This window comes from Lepus europaeus (genome assembly GCF_033115175.1).
Source record: "Lepus europaeus isolate LE1 chromosome 12 unlocalized genomic scaffold, mLepTim1.pri SUPER_12_unloc_2, whole genome shotgun sequence".
In the NCBI taxonomy this organism is placed as follows: Eukaryota; Metazoa; Chordata; class Mammalia; order Lagomorpha; family Leporidae; genus Lepus; species Lepus europaeus.
In genome coordinates, this window is record NW_026909002.1 from 223355 (window position 1) to 241506 (window position 18152).

Here is an 18152-nt window from a genome sequence, read left to right on the forward strand (position 1 = left end):
TTCTATTGGCTAGAATTTTACTGAGTATTTTTTTTTCTTTTTTTTTTAACTTTTATTTAATGAATATAAATTTCCAAAGTTCCATGGGTTACAATGGCTTCCCCCTCCCCAAACTTCCCTCCCACCCCCAACCCTCCCCTTTCCCGCTCCCTCTTCCCCTCCAATCACATCATGATTCATTTTCAATTCTCTTTATATACAAAAGATCAGTTTAGTGGAAATTTGGTAACGATTTCAACAGTTTGCCCCCACATAGCAACACAGAGTGAAAAAAAAAATACTGTTGGAGTACTAGTTATAGCATCAAACAAGAGTGTACAGCACATTAAAGGCAGAGATCCTACATATTATTTTTTTGACAATTAATTAATTTTCCATGCCATTTCCAATTTAACACCAGGTTTTTTTTTTTCATTTCCAATTATCTTTATATACAGGAGATCGATTCAGTATATAATTAGTAAAGATCTCACCAGTTTGTACCCATGCAGAAACACCAAGTGTAAAAATACTGTTTCAGTACTAGTTATAGCATTACTGCACATTAGACAACACATTAAGGACAGATCCCACATGGGATGTAAGTACACAGTGACTCCTGTTGCTGACTTAACAATTTGACACTCTTGTTCATGGCGTCAGTAATCTCCCTAGGCTCTAGTCATGAGTTGCCAGGGCTATGGAAGCCTTTAGGGTTCGCTGACTTTGATCCTATTCCGATAGGGTCACAGTCAAAGTGGAAGTTCTCTCCTCCCTTCAGAGAAAGGTACCTCCTTCTTTGATGGCCCCGTTCTTTCCACTGGGATCTCACTCACAGAGATCTTTCATTTAGGTCTTCTTCTTTTTTTCTTTTCCATGGTATCTTGGCTCTCCATGCCTACAATGCTCTCATGGGCTCTTCAGCCAGATCCGAATGCCTTAAGGGCTGATTCTGAGGCCAGAGTGTTGTTTAGGACATCTGCCATTCTATGAGTCTGCTGTGTATCCCACTTCCCATGCTGGATTTTTCTCTCCCTTTTTGATTCTATCAGTTAGTATTAGCAGACACTTGTCTTGTTTGTGTGATCCCTTTGTTTCTTAGACCTATCCATGCCATCGAATGTGAACTGAAATTGATCACTTGGACTAGTGAGATGGCATTGGTACATGCCACCTTGATGGGATTGTATTAGAATCCCCTGGCACATTACTAACTCCATCCTTTGGGGCAAGACTAATTGTGCATGTCCCAAACTGTGCATCTCCTCCCTCTCTTTTCCCACTCTGAGATTTAACAGGGATCACTTTTCAGTTAAAATTTAAACACCTAAGAATAATTGTGTGTTAATTACAGAGTTCAACCAATAGTACTAGAACAACAACAACAACAACAAATACTAAAAAGGATAAAGTATTACATTGTACATCTATAGTCAGGACAAAAGCTGATCAGGTCATTGTTTATTATAGTGTGCATTTCACTTCAACAGGTTTCCCCTTTGGTGCTCAGTTGTCGCCGATCAGGGAAAACAAATGGAATTTGTCTCTTTGGGACTGGCTTAATTCACTCAGCATGATGTTTTCCAGATCCCTCCATCTTGTTGCAAATGACTGGGTTTCATTGTTCCTTACTGCTGTATAGTATTCTATGGAGTACATGTCCCATAATTTCTTTATCCAGTCTACTGTTGATGGGCATTTGGGTTGGTTCCAGGTCTTAGCTATTGTGAATTGGGCTGCAATAAACATTAATGTGCAGATGGCTTTTTTATTAGCCAAATTAATTTCCTTTGGGTAAATTCCAAGGAGTGGGATGGCTGGGTTGTATGGTAGGGTTATGTTCAGGTTTCTGAGGAATCTCCAGACTGACTTCCATAGTGGCCTAACCAGTTTGCATTCCCACCAACAGTGGGTTAGTGTCCCTTTTTCCCCACATCCTCTCCAGCATCTATTGTTGGTAGATTTCTGAATGTGAGCCATTTCTCACCGGGGTGAGGTGAAACCTCATTGTGGTTTTGATTTGCATTTCTCTGATTGCTAGTGATCTTGAACATTTTTTCATGTGTCTGTTGGCCATTTGGATTTCCTCTTTTGAAAAATGACTATTGAGGTCCTTGGCCCATCTCTTCAGTGGGTTGTTTGTTCTGTTGTTGTGGATTTTCTTGATTTCTATGTAGATTCTGGTTATCAACCCTTTATCTGTAGTATAGTTTGCAAATATTTTTTCCCATTCTGTCGGTTGCCTCTTCACTTTCCTGACTGTTTCTTTTGAAGTACAGAAACTTCTCAATTTGATGCAATCCCAAATGTTAATTTCGGTTTTGACTGCCTGTGCTCCTGGAGTCTTTTCCAAGAAGTCTTTGCCTGTACCTATATCTTGCAGGGTTTCTCCAATGCTCTCTAATAATTTGATGGTTTCGGGTTGTAGATTTAAGTCTTTAATCCACGTTGAGTGAATTTTTGTGTAAGGTGAAAGGTATGGGTCTTGCTTCAAGCTTCTGCACATGGAAATCCAATTTTCCAAGCACCATTTATTGAATAGACTGTCCTTATTCCAGGGATTAGTTTTGGATCTTTGATCAAATATAAGTTGGCTGTAGATGTTTGGATTGATTTCTGGTGTTTCTATTCTGTTCCATTGGTCTATCCATCTGTTTCTGTACCAGTACCATGCTGTTTTGATGACAACTGCCCTGTAGTATGCCCTGAAATCTGGGATTGTGATGCCTCCGGCTTTGTTTTTGTTGTACAAGATTGCTTTGGCTATTCGAGGTCTTCTGTGCCTCCATATGAATTTCAGCATTATTTTTTCCAGATCTGAGAAGAATGTCTTCGGTATCTTGATTGGTATTGCATTGAATGTATAAATTGCTCTTGGGAGAATAGACATTTTGATGATATTGATTCTTCCAATCCATGAGCATGGAAGATTTCTCCATTTTTTGGTATCCTCTTCTATTTCTTTCTTTAAGGTTTTGTAGTTTTCATCGTAGAGATCTTTGACGTCCTTGGTTAAGTTTATTCCAAGGTATTTGATTGTTTTTGTAGCTATTGTGAATGGGATAGATCTTAGAAGTTCTTCCTCAGCCGTGGCATTGCCTGTGTATACAAAGGCTCTTGATTTTTGTGGATTGATTTTATATCCTGCTACTTTGCCAAACTCTTCGATGAGTTCCAGTAGTCTCTTAGTAGAGTTCTTTGGGTCCCCTAAATAAAGAATCATATCATCTGCAAAGAGGGATAGTTTGAGTTCTTCCTTCCCGATTTGTATCCCTTTAATTTCTTTTTCTTGCCTAATAGCTCTGGCTAAAACTTCCAGAACTATATTGAATAGCAGTGGTGAGAGTGGGCATCCCTGTCTGGTACCAGATCTCAGCGGAAATGTTTCCAACTTTTCTCCATTCAATAGGATGTTGGCCATGGGCTTTTCATATATTGCTTTGATTGTATTGAGGAATGTTCCTTCCATACCCAGTTTGCTTAGGGTTTTCATCATGAAAGGGTGTTGTATTTTATCAAATGCTTTCTCTGCATCTATTGAGAGAATCATATGGTTTTTCTTCTGCAGTTTGTTAATGTAGTGTATTACGTTGATTGTTTTGCGGACGTTGAACCATCCTTGCATACCAGGGATAAATCCCACTTGGTCTGGGTGGATGATCTTTCTGATGTGTTGTTGCATTCTATTGGCCAGAATTTTATTGAGGATTTTTGCGTCTATGTTCATCAGGGATATTGGTCTGTAATTCTCTTTCAATGCTGCATCTTTCTCCGGCTTAGGAATTAAGGTGATGCTGGCTTCATAGAAAGAATTTGGGAGGATTCCCTCTTTTTCGATTGCTCTGAATAGTTTGAGAAGAATTGGAGTTAGTTCTTCTCTAAATGTCTGGTAGAACTCAGCAGTGAATCCATCTGGTCCTGGGCTTTTCTTTGTTGGGAGGGCCTTTATTACTGTTTCAATTTTTGTGTCAGTTATGGGTCTGTTTAGGTTTTCTATGTCTTCCTGGCTCAATTTAGGTAGGTTGTATGTGTCCAAGAATCTGTCCATTTCTGATAGATTTCCCTGTTTGCTGGCATACAAGTCCTTGTAGTAATTTCTGATGATTCTTTTTATTTCTGTGGTGTCTGTTGTTATGTTTCCTTTTTCATCTCTGATCCTATTGATTTGGGTCTTTTCTCTTCTTTTTTTAGTTAGTTGGGCCAATGGGGTGTCAATTTTGTTTATATTTTCAAAAAACCAGCTCCTCGTTTGGCTGATTTTTTGTAATTTTTTTTGGATTCAATCCTGTTGATTTCTTCTTTGATTTTAATTATTTCCCTTCTACTGGGTTTGGGTTTGGTTTGCTGGAGATTTTCTAGATCCTTGAGATGACTTGAAAGCTCATCTATTTGGTGCCTCTCCAATTTCTTGATGTAGGCACCTATTGATATAAACTTTCCTCTTAACACTGCTTTTGTTGTATCCCATAGGTTTTGGTATGTTGTGCTGTTATCCTCATTTACTTCCAGAAAATTTTTGATTTCTCTTTTAATTTCTTCTATGACCCATTGTTCATTCAGGAGCATGTTGTTCAATCTCCATGTGTTCGAACGTGCTCTGGGGATTCCCGAGTTGCTAATTTCCAATTTCATTCCTTTGTGGTCTGAGAAGTTGCATGGTATGATTCTAATTCTCTTGAATTTGCTGAGACTTGCTTTATGGCCTAGTATGTGGTCAATCCTAGAGAAGGTTCCATGCACTGCTGAGAAGAATGTAAAGTCCTTAGATGTAGGATGAAATGTTCTGTAGATATCTGTTAGATCCATTTGGGCTATAGTGTCATTTAAATCTGCTGCCTCCTTGTTGATCTTCTGTCCTGTTGATCTGTCTATCTGTGAGAGTGGAGTATTGAAGTCCCCCAGTACTATTGTATTGGGGTCTAAGTCTCCCTTTAAGTCCCTTAACAAGTCTTTTAAATAAGCTGGTGCCCTGTGATTAGGTGCATATACATTGACAATCGTTATATCTTCCTGTTGAATGGATCCCTTAATCATTAAATAGTGCCCCTCTTTGTCTCTCCTGACAGTTTTTGTGGTAAAGTTTATGTTGTCTGATATTAAGATGGCTACGCCCGCTCTTTTTTCATTTCTGTTGGCATGGTATATCTTTTTCCAGCCTTTCACTTTCAGTCTGCATGGATCATTGTTGGAAAGATGAGTTTCTTGTAAGCAGCAAAAAGATGGGTTTTGTTCCTTAACCCAGTCAGCCAATCGGTGTCTTTTAACTGGACAGTTCAAGCCATTAACATTCAATGTGACTATTGAGAAGGAGTAACTTTGCCCTGCCATTTGCCAAAGATATTTTCTAATATCGGGTTTGAGATTCTTGTGGTCTTTTGCTGTGAGGTTTCCTTCCTTTACCTTCCTTCATATTGGTTACCGTGTTTCTGTGTTTCTGTATGCAACACATCTTTAAGCATCTTTTGCAGGGCTGGACGAGTGGCGACAAATTCTTTCAATTTCTGTTTGCTGTGAAAGGTCTTTATTTCACCTTCATTCACAAATGAGAGCTTTGCAGGATATAATATTCTGGGCTGGCAGTTTTTCTCTCTTAGTACCTGGGCTATATCTCGCCATTCTCTCCTGGCTTGTAGTGTTTCTGATGAGAAGTCAGCTGTAAGTCTAATTGGAGATCCTCTGAGAGTAATCTGGCGTTTCTCTCTTGCACATTTTAGGATCTTTTCTTTGTGTTTCACTGTGGTGAGTTTGATTACAACATGTCGTGGTGAGGTTCTCTTTTGGTCATGTTTATTAGGGGTTCTATGGGCTTCCTGTACTAGGATGTCTCTGTCCTTCTCCAAACCTGGGAAATTTTCTGCTAGTATCTCACTAAAAAGGCCTTCTAACCCTTTCTCCCTTTCCATGCCTTCAGGAACTCCTAGAACCCGAATGTTGGGTTTTTTAATAGTATCCTGTAGGTTCCTGACAGTATTTTTTAGATTTCTGATTTCTTCTTCTTTTCTTTGATTTGACTGTTTCCTTTCCTGTTCTCTGTCTTCTAATTCCAAAATTCTCTCTTCTGCTTCACCCATTCTGTTTTTAAGGCTCTCTAATGTGTTTGTCATTTGATCTATTGAGTTCTTCATTTCATTGTGGTTTTTTCTCACTATCTCAATTTCCTGTTCTACTAGTTGTTTCATTTCATTTTGATTCCTCCTTAATATTTCATTTTCACGGGAGAGATTTTCTATCTTGTCCATTAAGGATTTCTGTAGTTCAAGAACTTGCTTTTGAGAACTTCTTAATGTTCTTATCACTTTTTTGAGATCTGCTTCTTGCATTCCCTCTATCTCTTCCTCTTCATAATCTTGCATTGGCGTGCCTTGTTCACTAGGGGGCGTCATAGTGTTGCTCTTGTTACCTCGGCTTCTATGTTTGTTGTTTGTCATGTTGGAGATAATTTATGGTGTTTTTTTTTTATTTGCTGTGGTGTTTTTTTTCTCTCGTTATACTATTCCTCTAAGTGAGCTGACTGCTTTGTTGGAGCCTTAGGGGCTGTGATGGGTGTGGCCAGAGAGCTATGCTTCAGGTAAACTCTTCAGGTTTAAGGCTGTGTAAAGAGCGTCCCAGATTGCTCACTCTCTTGCTCCTTGCTGGCTCGCTTTCTCTTTTTTTTTTTTTTTTTTTTTTTTGACTCAGTTGGGAGTGGAGTTGAGGGTAGTTGAAATCTGGCCTCTGTGAGTATTCGTTTGATCTACCCCTGGGACCACACACAGAGTTTATGCAGCCCTCAATGTGTTCTCCAGTTTCGCTAAAGTTACTGAGTTTTGCTGCGCTTTACATATGTAAAATCGCGGTGCTCTTTGTTTTGCTTGGTGAGTGAAGGGAGAGGCCTCTGTTCCCTCCCCCCAGTTTTTCGGGTTTCTGAGGTCTTTGTCTTACCCTCCTCGGTTCCCGCGCTGGTGAGAATCTGTGGCTCTGGCTCCTCTCCTGCCGCTCGGCCCGTCCTGGTCGGCTCTCTACACGGTGGGCTCCCTGCAAGTCCTCCGTGTCCCATCCACAAGATCCGGAAGCGCCTCTTCTGCAGTTTTTTTTTCTTGAGTCTTTTCCTGAGGCTACAGTAATTCCACTTTTATGAAACTTTATTCTCCCAAACTAAAGGCGCACGTCCTCACTATCCGCCATCTTGGCTCCGCCCCCTTTATTGAGTATTTTTGCATCTATGTTCATCAGGGATATTGGTCTGTATTTCTCTTTCAATGCTGCATCTTTCTCTGGCTTAGGGATTAAGGTGATGCTGGCTTCATAGAAAGAATTTGGGAGGCTTACATCTTTTTCGATCGTTCTGAATAGTTTGAGAAGAAATGAAATTAATTCTTCTTTAAATGTCTGGTGGAATTCAGCAGTGAATCCATCTGGCCCTGGGCTTTCCTTTGTTGGGAGGGCCTTTATTACTGTTTCAATTTCTGTCTCAGTTATGGGCCTATTTAGGTTTTCTATGTCTTCCTGGTTCAATTTAGTTAGATTGCATGTGTCCAGGAATCTGTCCATTTCTGATAGATTTCCCTGCTTGTTGGCATACAACTCTTTGTAATAATTTCTGATGATTCTAGATATTTCTGTGGTGTCTGTTGTTACATTTCCTTTTTCATCTCCGATTTTATTGATTTGGGTCTTTTCTCTTCTTTTTTAGTTAGTTGAGCCAATGGTGTATCAATTTTATTTATTTTTTCAAAAAACCCGCTCTTCACTTGGCTGATTTTTTGCAATTTTTTTGGATTCAATCCTGTTGATTTCTTCTCTGATTTTAATTATTTCTCTTCTCCTACTAGCTTTGGGTCTGGTTTCCTGCAGTTTTTCTAGATCCTTGAGATGCGCTGATAGCTCATTTATTTGGTGCCTTTACAATTTCTTGATATAGGCACCTATTGATATAAACTTTCCTCTCAACATTGCTTTTGCCATATCCCATAAGTTTTGATATGTTGTGTTGTTATCCTCATTTACTTCCATAAAATTTTTGATTTCTCTTTTAGTTTCTTCTATGACCCATTGTTCATTCAGGAGCATGTTGTTCAGTCTCCATGTGTTTGCATACTTTCTAGGGATTCCTGAGTTGCTAATTTCCAGTTTCATTCCTTTGTGGTCTGAGAAGCTGCATGGTATGATTCTAATTCTTTTAAATTTGCTGAGATTTGCTTTATGGCCTAGTATGTGGTCAATCCTAGAGAAGGTTCCATGCACTGCTGAGAAGAATGTAAAATCTTTAGATGTAGGATTGAAAGTTCTGTAGATATCTGTCAGATCCATTTGGGCAATAGTATCAATTAAATCTGCTGTTTCTCTGTTGATCTTCTGTCCGGATGATCTGTCTCTTTCTGAGAGTGGACTATTGAAGTCCCCCAGTACTATTGTATTGGGGTCTAAGTCTCCCTTTAAGTCCCTTAACATATCTTTTAAATAAACTAGTGCCCTGTAATTAGGCGCATATACATTTATAATAGTTACATCTTCCTGTTGAATTGAACCCTTAATCATTATATAGTGCCCCTCTTTGTCTCTCTTAACAGATTTTGTGTTAAAGTTTATTTTGTCTGATATTAACATGGCTACACCTGCTTTTCTTTGGTTTCTATTGTTGTGGAATATCTTTTTCCAACCTTTCACTTTCAGTCTGTATGCTTCTATGTTGGAGAGTTGTGTTTCTTGTAGGCAGCAAATAGATGGGTTTTGTTCCTTAATCCACTCAGCCAGTCTTTGCCTTTTAAATTTACATTTCAATCCAATAACATTCAATGTGACTAAGGATAGGTAGTAACTTTGCCCTGCCATTTTCCCAAAGATATTTTTAGTATATGCTTTGAGTTTTCTATGTTCTTTTACTGGTAGGTTTTCTTCCTTTACCTTCTTTCATATTGATGACCGTTTTTCTGTGTTTCTGAGTGTAACACATCTTTAAGCATCTTTTGCAGGGCCGGACGAGTGGCAACAAATTCTTTCAATTTCTGTTTGCTGTGAAAGGTCTTTATTTCACCTTCATTCACAAATGAGAGCTTTGCAGGGTATAATATTCTGGGCTGGCAGTTTTTCTCTTAGTACCTGGGCTATATCTCACCATTCCCTCCTGGCCTGTAGGGTTTCTGTTGAGAAGTCTGCTGTGAGTCTAATTGGGGATCCTCTGAGAGTAATCTGGCGTTTCTCTCTTGCACATTTTAGAATCTTTCCTTTATATTTCACTGTGGTGAGTTTGATTACAATGTGTCGTGGTGAGGGTCTCTTTTGGTCATGTTTACGAAGGGTTCTGTGAGCTTCCTGTACTTGGATGTCTCTGTTCTTCTCCAAACCTGGAAAGTTCTCTGCTAGTATCTCGCTAAAAAGGCCTTCTAATCCTTTCTCTCTCTCCATGCCTTCAGGAATTCCTAGAATTCGTATGTTGGGTTTTTTAATAGTATCCTGTAGATTCCCAACAATATTTTTTAGATTTCTAATTTCCTCTTCTTTTCTTTGGTTTGACTGTATGCTTTCCTGTGCTCTGTCTTCTAAGTCTGATATTTTCTCTTCTGTTTCACTGACTCTGTTTTTAAGGCTCTCTAATGTGTTTGTCATTTGATCTATTGAGTTCTTCATTTCATTTTGATTTCTCTTCACTATCACACTTTCCTGTTCTACTAGTTTCTGAGTTTCATTTTTGTTCCTCCTTAAGATTTCATTTTCATGAGAGAGATTTTCTATCTTGTCCAATAAGGATTTCTGTAGTTCAAGAACTTGCTTTTGAGAACTTCTTAATGTTCTTATCAATTTTTTGAGATCCGCTTCTTGCATTTCCTCTACCTCTTCAGCTTCATAATCTTGGATTGGGGTGTCTTGTTCATTTGGGGGTGTCATAATGTGTCCGTTGATCTTGTTCCCTTGCTTTCTGTGTTTATTGCTTGGCATTTTAGAGGAATTCTTTTAATTCTTTCCTTACAGTGGTGTTTTTTTTTTCTTGTTATACTATGACTGTGTTAAGTGGGCTGTCTGCTATTGGAGTAGCCTTGGTGGCCTGAGATGTGTGAGGGCAGAGTGCTCTGCTTAGTTCTTCAGGGTTAGATGTGGTAGATCTCTCTCTCTCTTTATTTATTTATTTATTTATTTTCAGGAGGGAAGTAATACCACACAGCTGAGCAGAATTGATGATATTTAGTTTCCAATTTCTGGCTTCTGTGGGTATAGGAATCGTCTGCCTTTTTTTTTTTTCCCCACAGATCACTCAAAGTATCTGTGCTGTGCTCAGTGTGGGTTTGGTTTCTCCTTCAGTTTCCCACCAGGTTGCTAAGATTACCGAATTGTAGCATCTCTGGCGAGTAGTCACGTGACCTCCACGAGCACTCTCACCCCACCGTCTCTCTATATTTTTTTTCCACCACCTCAGTTCATTAGTTCTACCCTTTTATTAAATCCTAACCTCCTGGTATTTCACCTCCCCCTCCCCACCAGAGTCAGGATTTTCTGTTTGACTTAGTTTGAGCTCAGCTCTGAGTTCACGCACACGGCCCTGTTGTGCACAGCTCTGACGTCACGCACAGCCCTGAGGGCGTGCACCTTTTACGTATATCAAGAATGGCACCTGCTCTTTGTCTCTTGCCTGCCTTTGCTAGGTAGGCTGAGAGAGAAAGTCCTCCAGACTGGTCCCCACCCCACCCCATTTCTTTTTCTTCTCTCCTGAAGTTAGTTTAGTGAGCTCTCCCTGCGCAGTTTTCAGCCCCGTTCCCTCTCTGCCGCTTCTTCAGCCAACGTCTCGGATTACTGAGCTCACCTCCAGTGCGGATGTGAAGACTCAGAGCCGGAGCCATGAGTGTCCTTGCTCTCACCACAGGTCATCTGTGTCTCCTCCACTAGATCCAGAGGAGTTTCCTCTGCATTTTTTTCCCCTGGGCCTTTCCCTGTATTTACTGTAATTCCTCTTATATCAACCTATCTTTCCCAGATTATCAATGTGCGACTTCACTATTTGCCATCTTTGCTCCGCCCCCCCAAAAGTCAAAATAATACTTTTTGTCACCTGAGGACTGAAGGAAATTTGGGTTTGAGTTATGTGAAGAGAATTTTATGGGAACACAGCCCTGCTCCTTCCATGCTGCATTTGCATTGTGGTTGCCAAGTGGAGGAATTTGACAGACTGTGGCTCACAATGCCTAAAATATTTGTTATCTGGACCTTCACAAGAAAAGTTTGACTTAGGAATCTGAGCTCGATATATCATCTCTGTGAAAGTTCTTAAATGCCAAGGAATTGTCTGAAGTTTGGTTAAAAGTCAGGCAAACTGGTTCCATGTTCAGGTTTTCTTAGCTGTACGGCCTTGAACAGTCTGCTTAACTCTGCTATACCTCAGTTTTGACATCTATAAAATTATTTTAATGATAATACTGCTATAATAAGAATGTGAAGATTAATTAGTGCCTGGCTGACTCAGTAAATGACAGCTTGCTAAAATCGATAATAACCAACATTTCTGTTTTTTTTTAATATTTTTTATTTATTTGAGTGTTACAGAGAGAGAGAGGGAGGTCTTCCATCCAGTGGTTCACTCTCAAGATGGCCACAATGGCCAGAGCTTGGCTACTCTGAAGCCAGGAGCCAGGAGCTTTTTCTGGGTCTCCCACATGCGTGCAGTAGCCCAAGGGCTTGGGCCATCTTGCACTGCTTTCCCAAGCCATGGCAGAGAGCTGGATCAAAAGTGGAGCAGCCAGGTCTTGTACCAGGACCCATATGGGATGTTGGGTCTTAGGAGTTCCAGAATGTGTGGAAAGAGAGAAAGGATTAGAAGGCCTTTTAGGTGCAGTAATAAGAGGAAACTTCCCTCATTTGGAGAAAGAAAGGGACATCCAAGTAGAGGAAGCACAAAAAGTTCCTAATAGACATGACCAGAAAAGATCTTCATCTGACACATTGTAATCAACTCTCAACCGTAAAACATAAAGAGAAGATTCTAAAATGTGCACAAGAGAAATGCCAGATTACTTTCAGAGGATCTCCAATTAGACACACAGCTGACTTCTCATCAGAAACCCTACTGGCTAGGAAAGAATGATGAGATGCTTTCCAAGTCTTAAGAGAGAAAAACTGCCAGCCCAGGATATTATATCCTGCAAAGCTCTCATTTATGAATGATGGTGAAATAAAAACTTCCCATAACAAACAGAAATTGAGAGACTTTGTCACCAGCCATCCAGCCCTGCAGAAGATGATTAATGATGTGCTACACAGAGAAACACAGAAAGATGGTCACCACTACGAAAGAAGGTAAAGGAAGAAAATCTCCCAGGAGAAGTCAAAGGAAATCCAAAGTAAAAAATAGGAATATTTTTGGAAAAATGGCAGCGCAGAGTCATTACTTATCAATAGTCACCTTGAATGTAAATGGCCTCAACTCTCCAGTTAAAAGATACAGACAGACTGTATGGATTAAAAAACAAAAACCCATCCATTTGCTGCCTACGAGAAACACATCTCACCAACAAAGATGCATGCAGCCTGAAAGTGAAAGGATGGAAAAAGGTATTCCATGCTAACAGAAACCAAAAACCTGATGTAGCCATCCTAGTATAGGACAGAATAGACTTTAACACAAAAACTGTTAAAAAGACTCAAAGAAGGGCACTATGTAATGATTAAGGGATCAATTCAACAGGAAGATGTAACTATTATAAATGTATATGCACCTAATTACAAGGCACCTGGCTATTTAAAAGAAATGTTAATGGATCTAAAGGGAGATGTAGACTCCAATACAGTAGTAATGAGGGACTTTAATATCTCACTTTGACCAAGGGACAGATCAACCAGACAGAAAATCATCAAGGAAACAGAAGAGTTAATTCAAACTATGGACCAAATGGACTTAACAGATATCTACAGAACCCTCCACCTTACAGCCTCCAATTACACAGTGATCTTGTAGTATTTTTTTTTTTGACAGGCAGAGTGGATAGTGAGAGAGAGAGACAGAGAGAAAAGTCTTCCTTTTTGCCATTGGTTCACCCTCCAATGGCCACTGTGGCCGGCGCATCGTGCTGATCTGAAGCCAGGAGCCAGGTGCTTCTTCTGGTCTCCCATGCGGGTGCATGGCCCAAGGACTTGGGCCATCCTCCACTGCCGCAGAGAGCTGGCCTGGAAGAGGGGCAACTGGGATAGAATCCGGCACCCCATCCAGGACTAGAACCCGGTATGCTGGCACCGCAAGGCGGAGGATTAGCCTGTTAAGCCATGGTGCTGGCCTCTTGTAGTATTGACTTTACAGTTGGTTTAGAATGTATCCTGATGTTAGATAACATTTGCTTTTCTTTTCTTTTCTTTCTTTTTTTTTTTTTTTAGCTTTATCAATAATTCTCGGATTGCGGGACTCCTGGCTCAGCTGGAGAAGATAAACAGTGAATCAGCATAATCAGATACTGCCAGATATGTCACATCAAAGATTCCTCATCTTGCTCAAAGTCAAGGTAAACTTGAGTCTCTCCTTTGCTTTTTGGAGTGCTTTCTTAAAGTTATTTAAAGGTAGATGCTAGGAATGTTCAAACTTGGTAAATCTGTAATTTTCTATAAAAATTGAACTTTATTAAATTGGTTCAACAAGTAGAAAACTGAAGAACTTTGGAAGAGACTGATCCTCAATACATTATTTTTTTTCCCAAGATTTATTTATTTGAAAGTCAGAGTTACACAGAGAGAGGAGAGGCAGAGAGAGAGAGGGTCTTCTATCCACAGGTTCACTCCCCAATTGGCCGCAACAGTCGGAGATGAGCCTATACATAGCCAGGAGTTCTTCCAGGTCTCCCACATGGGTGCAGGGGCCCGAAGGCTTGGGCCATTTTCTTCTGCTTTCCCAGGCCATAGCAGAGAGCTTTATTGGGAGGGGAGCAGCCAGGACTCAAACTGGCACCCATATGGGATGCTGGCACTACAGGCAGAGGCTTTACCTGCTGCACCACAGTGCCAGCCCCAATACATTATTTTTGATTATTACAATTTTACTGATGTATTTTCTCACTGCCCCATTTTTAGAAAGTTCTGAATTCCAGTGTCACTTGTGGTTGTAGATTGTGTTGCCATCCAGATGGAGAGAGTAGAGGTAGATGTACTGAACAGGCTGCAGGGACGTAGCAAGTGGGCAGGACAGCCAGAGGCTGACTGCTTGGAGAATGGACTAGAATCTGAATGTTCGGCTTGCAAAGGGTCAGCTTTCTTGTGGTCTAGCAGATTTTCCCAGTTGTTCCCAGAGCTGGGGAATTTGCAACACCCTTAGCTAGAGACTTTCCTAGCCCATCAAGTAACCCCAGGGTGACTCTCCATAGAATGTTGACAGAAAGGTGTCAAGTAGCATGGAATGTTGGTTATTAGCATGCCCCCACCTTGAAATTCACCTCTGCCCTCAGTGCATGGTTCCTTAGGGAAGTTACTGAATCTCTAGGATTTAGCTACACCATCTCTGGAAGGGAGGTAACAGATATCATGGGACTGTGATGAAATTTACATGAACATCATGAAAAATGAGTATTAAAAAATGTTCAGTAGATGTCACTTGTAATTATTTCTGTATTATGAAGCTAGTAATATTAACTTTTTTTTTAAAAAAAGATTTATTTATTTATTTGAAATTCAGAGGTACAAAGAGAGAGAGATTGCAGAAGAAGAGAGAGAGAGGTCTTCCATCTGATGGTTCACTCCCCAGATGGCTGCAACGGCCGGAGCTGTGCCAATCCAAAGTCAGGAGCCAGGAGCTTCTTCTGGGTCTCCCACACAGGTGCAGGGGCCCAAGTCCTTGGGCAACCTTCTACTGCTTTCCCAGGATATAGCAGAGAGCTGGATTGAAAGGGGAGCAGCTGGGACTAGAACCAGCACCTGTATGGGATGCCGGAGCTTCAGGCTGGGGCATTAACCCAGTGGGTCACAGCACCGGCCCCTAGTAATATTAACTTGATATCAAACCTTGACAAGGGTGCAAGAGAAATGAAGATCATTGCTAAAGAAAATGAATACAAATACAAATGATTTAACGTAAGGAAGTATATTAGTGTAACATTATTTGGACAAGTTGAATAAAATCCATGTAATTATCTCAGTGGATATTAACAATAAAAGACTTTGTTAACATTCCAAAACCTGTGCTTGATTTCTGTGTATGTGTGTATGTGTGTGTTTCTCTCGCAATAAGGGAAAAATCAGAAACTAGCTTAATATTTACTGGCAACACTTTAATGGCATTTCTGTTAAAATTAAGGTCCAGACAATTCTCAATTTTTTAAAAAAGATTTCTTTATTTGCAAGATTTATAGAGAAAGAGAGAGAGAGAGAGAGAATTGGTGCCCATATGGGATGCTGACACTGCAGGTGCCATAGTTCGGGCAGGGGGCCAAATTCACAATAGTTAAAAAAGTTATTTATTTGAAAGACAGAGTGATACACAGAGAGGAACCAACCAAAAAGGGAAAGAGATCTTCCTGTCTGCTGGTTCACTCCCCATTTGCCGCAATGCCTGGAGCTGCGCGGATCCAAAGCCAGGAGCTGGGAGCTTCTTTCAGGTCTCCCATGTGGGTGAAGGGGCCCAAGCACTTGGGCCATCTTCTGCTTTCCCAGGCCACAGTAAAGAGCTGGATTGGAAGTGGAACACCCAGGACTTGAACTGGCACCCATATGGGATGCCGGCACTGCAGGTGGCAGCTTTACCAGCTATGCCATCATGCCATGATGACTCAGGTGATTGGGTCCCTGCCACCTGTGTGGAACACGTGGATTGAATTCCCAGCTCCCAATTTTGACCCTGGCTCAGCCCCTGTCATTGCAGGCATTTGTGGAATGAATCAGCAAATGGGAGCTCAGTCAGTCTCTGTCTTTGCCTCTGATAATTAGATAAAGAGTTAGAGATGTATTTGAAATTAAAAAAAAACTAGCATAAGAATGTTTGGAGCCAGTGCTGTGGCATAGTGATGCCAGCATCCCATATGGATGCTGGTTTGAGTCCCTGCTGCTCCACTTTCTTTTTTTGTTTTTAAGATTTATTTATTTATTTGAAAGTCACAGTTACATACAGACATTAAGAGAGGCAGAGAGAGAGAGAGCGAGAGAGAGCAAGAGAGAGAGGTCTTCCATAAACTGGTTCACTCCCCAGTTGGCCACAATGGTTGGAGCTGCACTGATCCAAAGGCAGGAGTCAGGAGCTTCCTTTGGGTCTCCCATGTGTGGGCAGGAGCTTTCCCAGTCATAGCAGAGAGCTGGACCGGAAGTGGAGCAGCCAGGACATGAACTGGTGCCCATATGGGATGCCAGCACTGCAGGCAGCAGCTTTACCTGCTATGCCATAACATCGGCCACTGCTCCACTTGTGACCCAGCTCCCTGCTAAGCACTTGGGAAAACAGCAGAAGATGGCCCAAGTCCTTGGGTCCCTGCACTGACATGGGAGACCTGGAAGAAGCTCTAGCTCCTGGCTTTGACCTGGGCTAGACCCAGCAATTGCAGCCATTTGGGAGTGAACCACTGGATACCCACCACTTTTAACTTGACCTTTTTTTTTAAGATTCATGTATTTTATTTGAAAGTGTTATAGGCAGAAAGACAGAGAAAGAGAAAGAGAGAAAGACAGAGAAAGTGAGAGAAATAAAGGGAGAAAGAGGGGTCTCTCATCCTCCCATCTGCTGGTTCACTCCCCAGATGGCTGCGACAGCCAGAGCTGTGCCAATCCAAAGCAGGAGTTTCCTCTGAGTCTCCCACACTGGTATAGGGGCCCAAGGACTTGGTCTATCTTCTGCTGCTTTCCCAGGCAATAGCAGAGAGCTGGACAGGAAGTGAAACAGCCAGGTCTAGAACTGTGCCTGAATGGGATGCCAGCACTGTAGTTGGTGGCTTAAACACTATGCCACAGTGCCAGCCCCTAACTCTGCCTTTCAAACAAACAAAATCTTTTTTTTAAAGAAAGATGTTGATAGTATTTATTGCAGTATTATTTGTAAGATCAAAGATCAAGAGACAGTCTAAGTATCCATTGAGAATGGTTAGATAAATTTTAATATAGTCAAACTAGACCTTGATAGCCATATTATGCAAGTGTTATCAATAATAAATAAAATATGGTGGGTCTGGTAACAGCCAGGCTCACCCACAACCAATTTAATCATCATTGTTAATGCTTTCCAGGTGACTCCAAAATTGAAAGCCACTGCTCTAAAGCAGAGAATGCCAAGCTTATTAAGTGAAGGGCCAGATAGCATTTGTGTTGGGTTTTGTGGGCCATATAGCATTTGTCACATTTACTGCCCTCTGCCCTGTAGCACAGAAACAGCCATAGATGACCATAAATGGACAGGTATGGCTGTGTTCCTATAGACTTTATTAATGGACACTGAAAAAAATATCATGTGGAACATAATGGTTCATTGGTGGAAGTATATGAATTGTCCTGGAGGCCTACATGTAATATATTGAATAAAAAGCAAGTCCCTTTGGTTCATGTAACTCTGTAGGTATAGTCTTGTTTTTGTACAGAATCAGCAATTATATGTGATGTTTGCAGGAACAGGCCGTGCCCACACACATACAGGAAAGCTACCTTACACCTTGTTGGCAATATTGTTGCACCTTGTTGGCATCAGCGGACTAGATATGGAGAGGAATGAAGTGTGAACTCTTGCTATGACTTTAGATGTTGTATACTGTTAGAATTGTTACAGCAGGCACACATGTGTATTTAAATGATTAAAAGAGCAAAACGGCTGGCGGCACGGCTCAATAGGCTAATGCTTGCCTGCGGTGCTGGCACCCCAGGTTCTAGTCCTGATCAGGGCACAGGATTCTGTCCCAGTTGCTCCTCTTCCAGTCCAGCTCTCTGCTGTGGCCCGGGAGTGCAATGCAGGATGGCCCAAGTGCTTGGGCCCTGCACCTGCATGGGAGACCAGGAGAAGAACCTGGCTGCTACATTTGGATCAGCACTGTGTGCTGCCTGCAGCGGCCATTGTGGGGTGAACCAATGGAAAAGGAAGACCTTTCTCTCTGTCTCTCTCACTGTCCACTCTGCCTGTCAGAAAAAAAAAAAAAGAGCAAACCAACTCCTGCAGTGCACCTTATTCAAACTGTTGAAACAAAATTTCCACAGTTTGCTCTTAGTGTTTCTTGGATTCATTACATTTTCTGTCTTTAATATTGGATTACTTATTTGCAGTATGC

The 18152-nt window shown here is 41.1% G+C and overlaps 1 long non-coding RNA gene across 1 annotated transcript in view; it reads left to right on the forward strand.

Moving 5' to 3' along the window:
* The window catches only part of LOC133754292 (uncharacterized), a 104458-nt gene that overhangs the window by 53968 nt on the left and 32338 nt on the right, over positions 1–18152 (forward strand). Inside the window, exon 3 of the long non-coding RNA XR_009865191.1 lies at positions 13312–13436. This is a non-coding gene — a long non-coding RNA (uncharacterized LOC133754292). The remainder of the gene's footprint in view (positions 1–13311; positions 13437–18152) is intronic.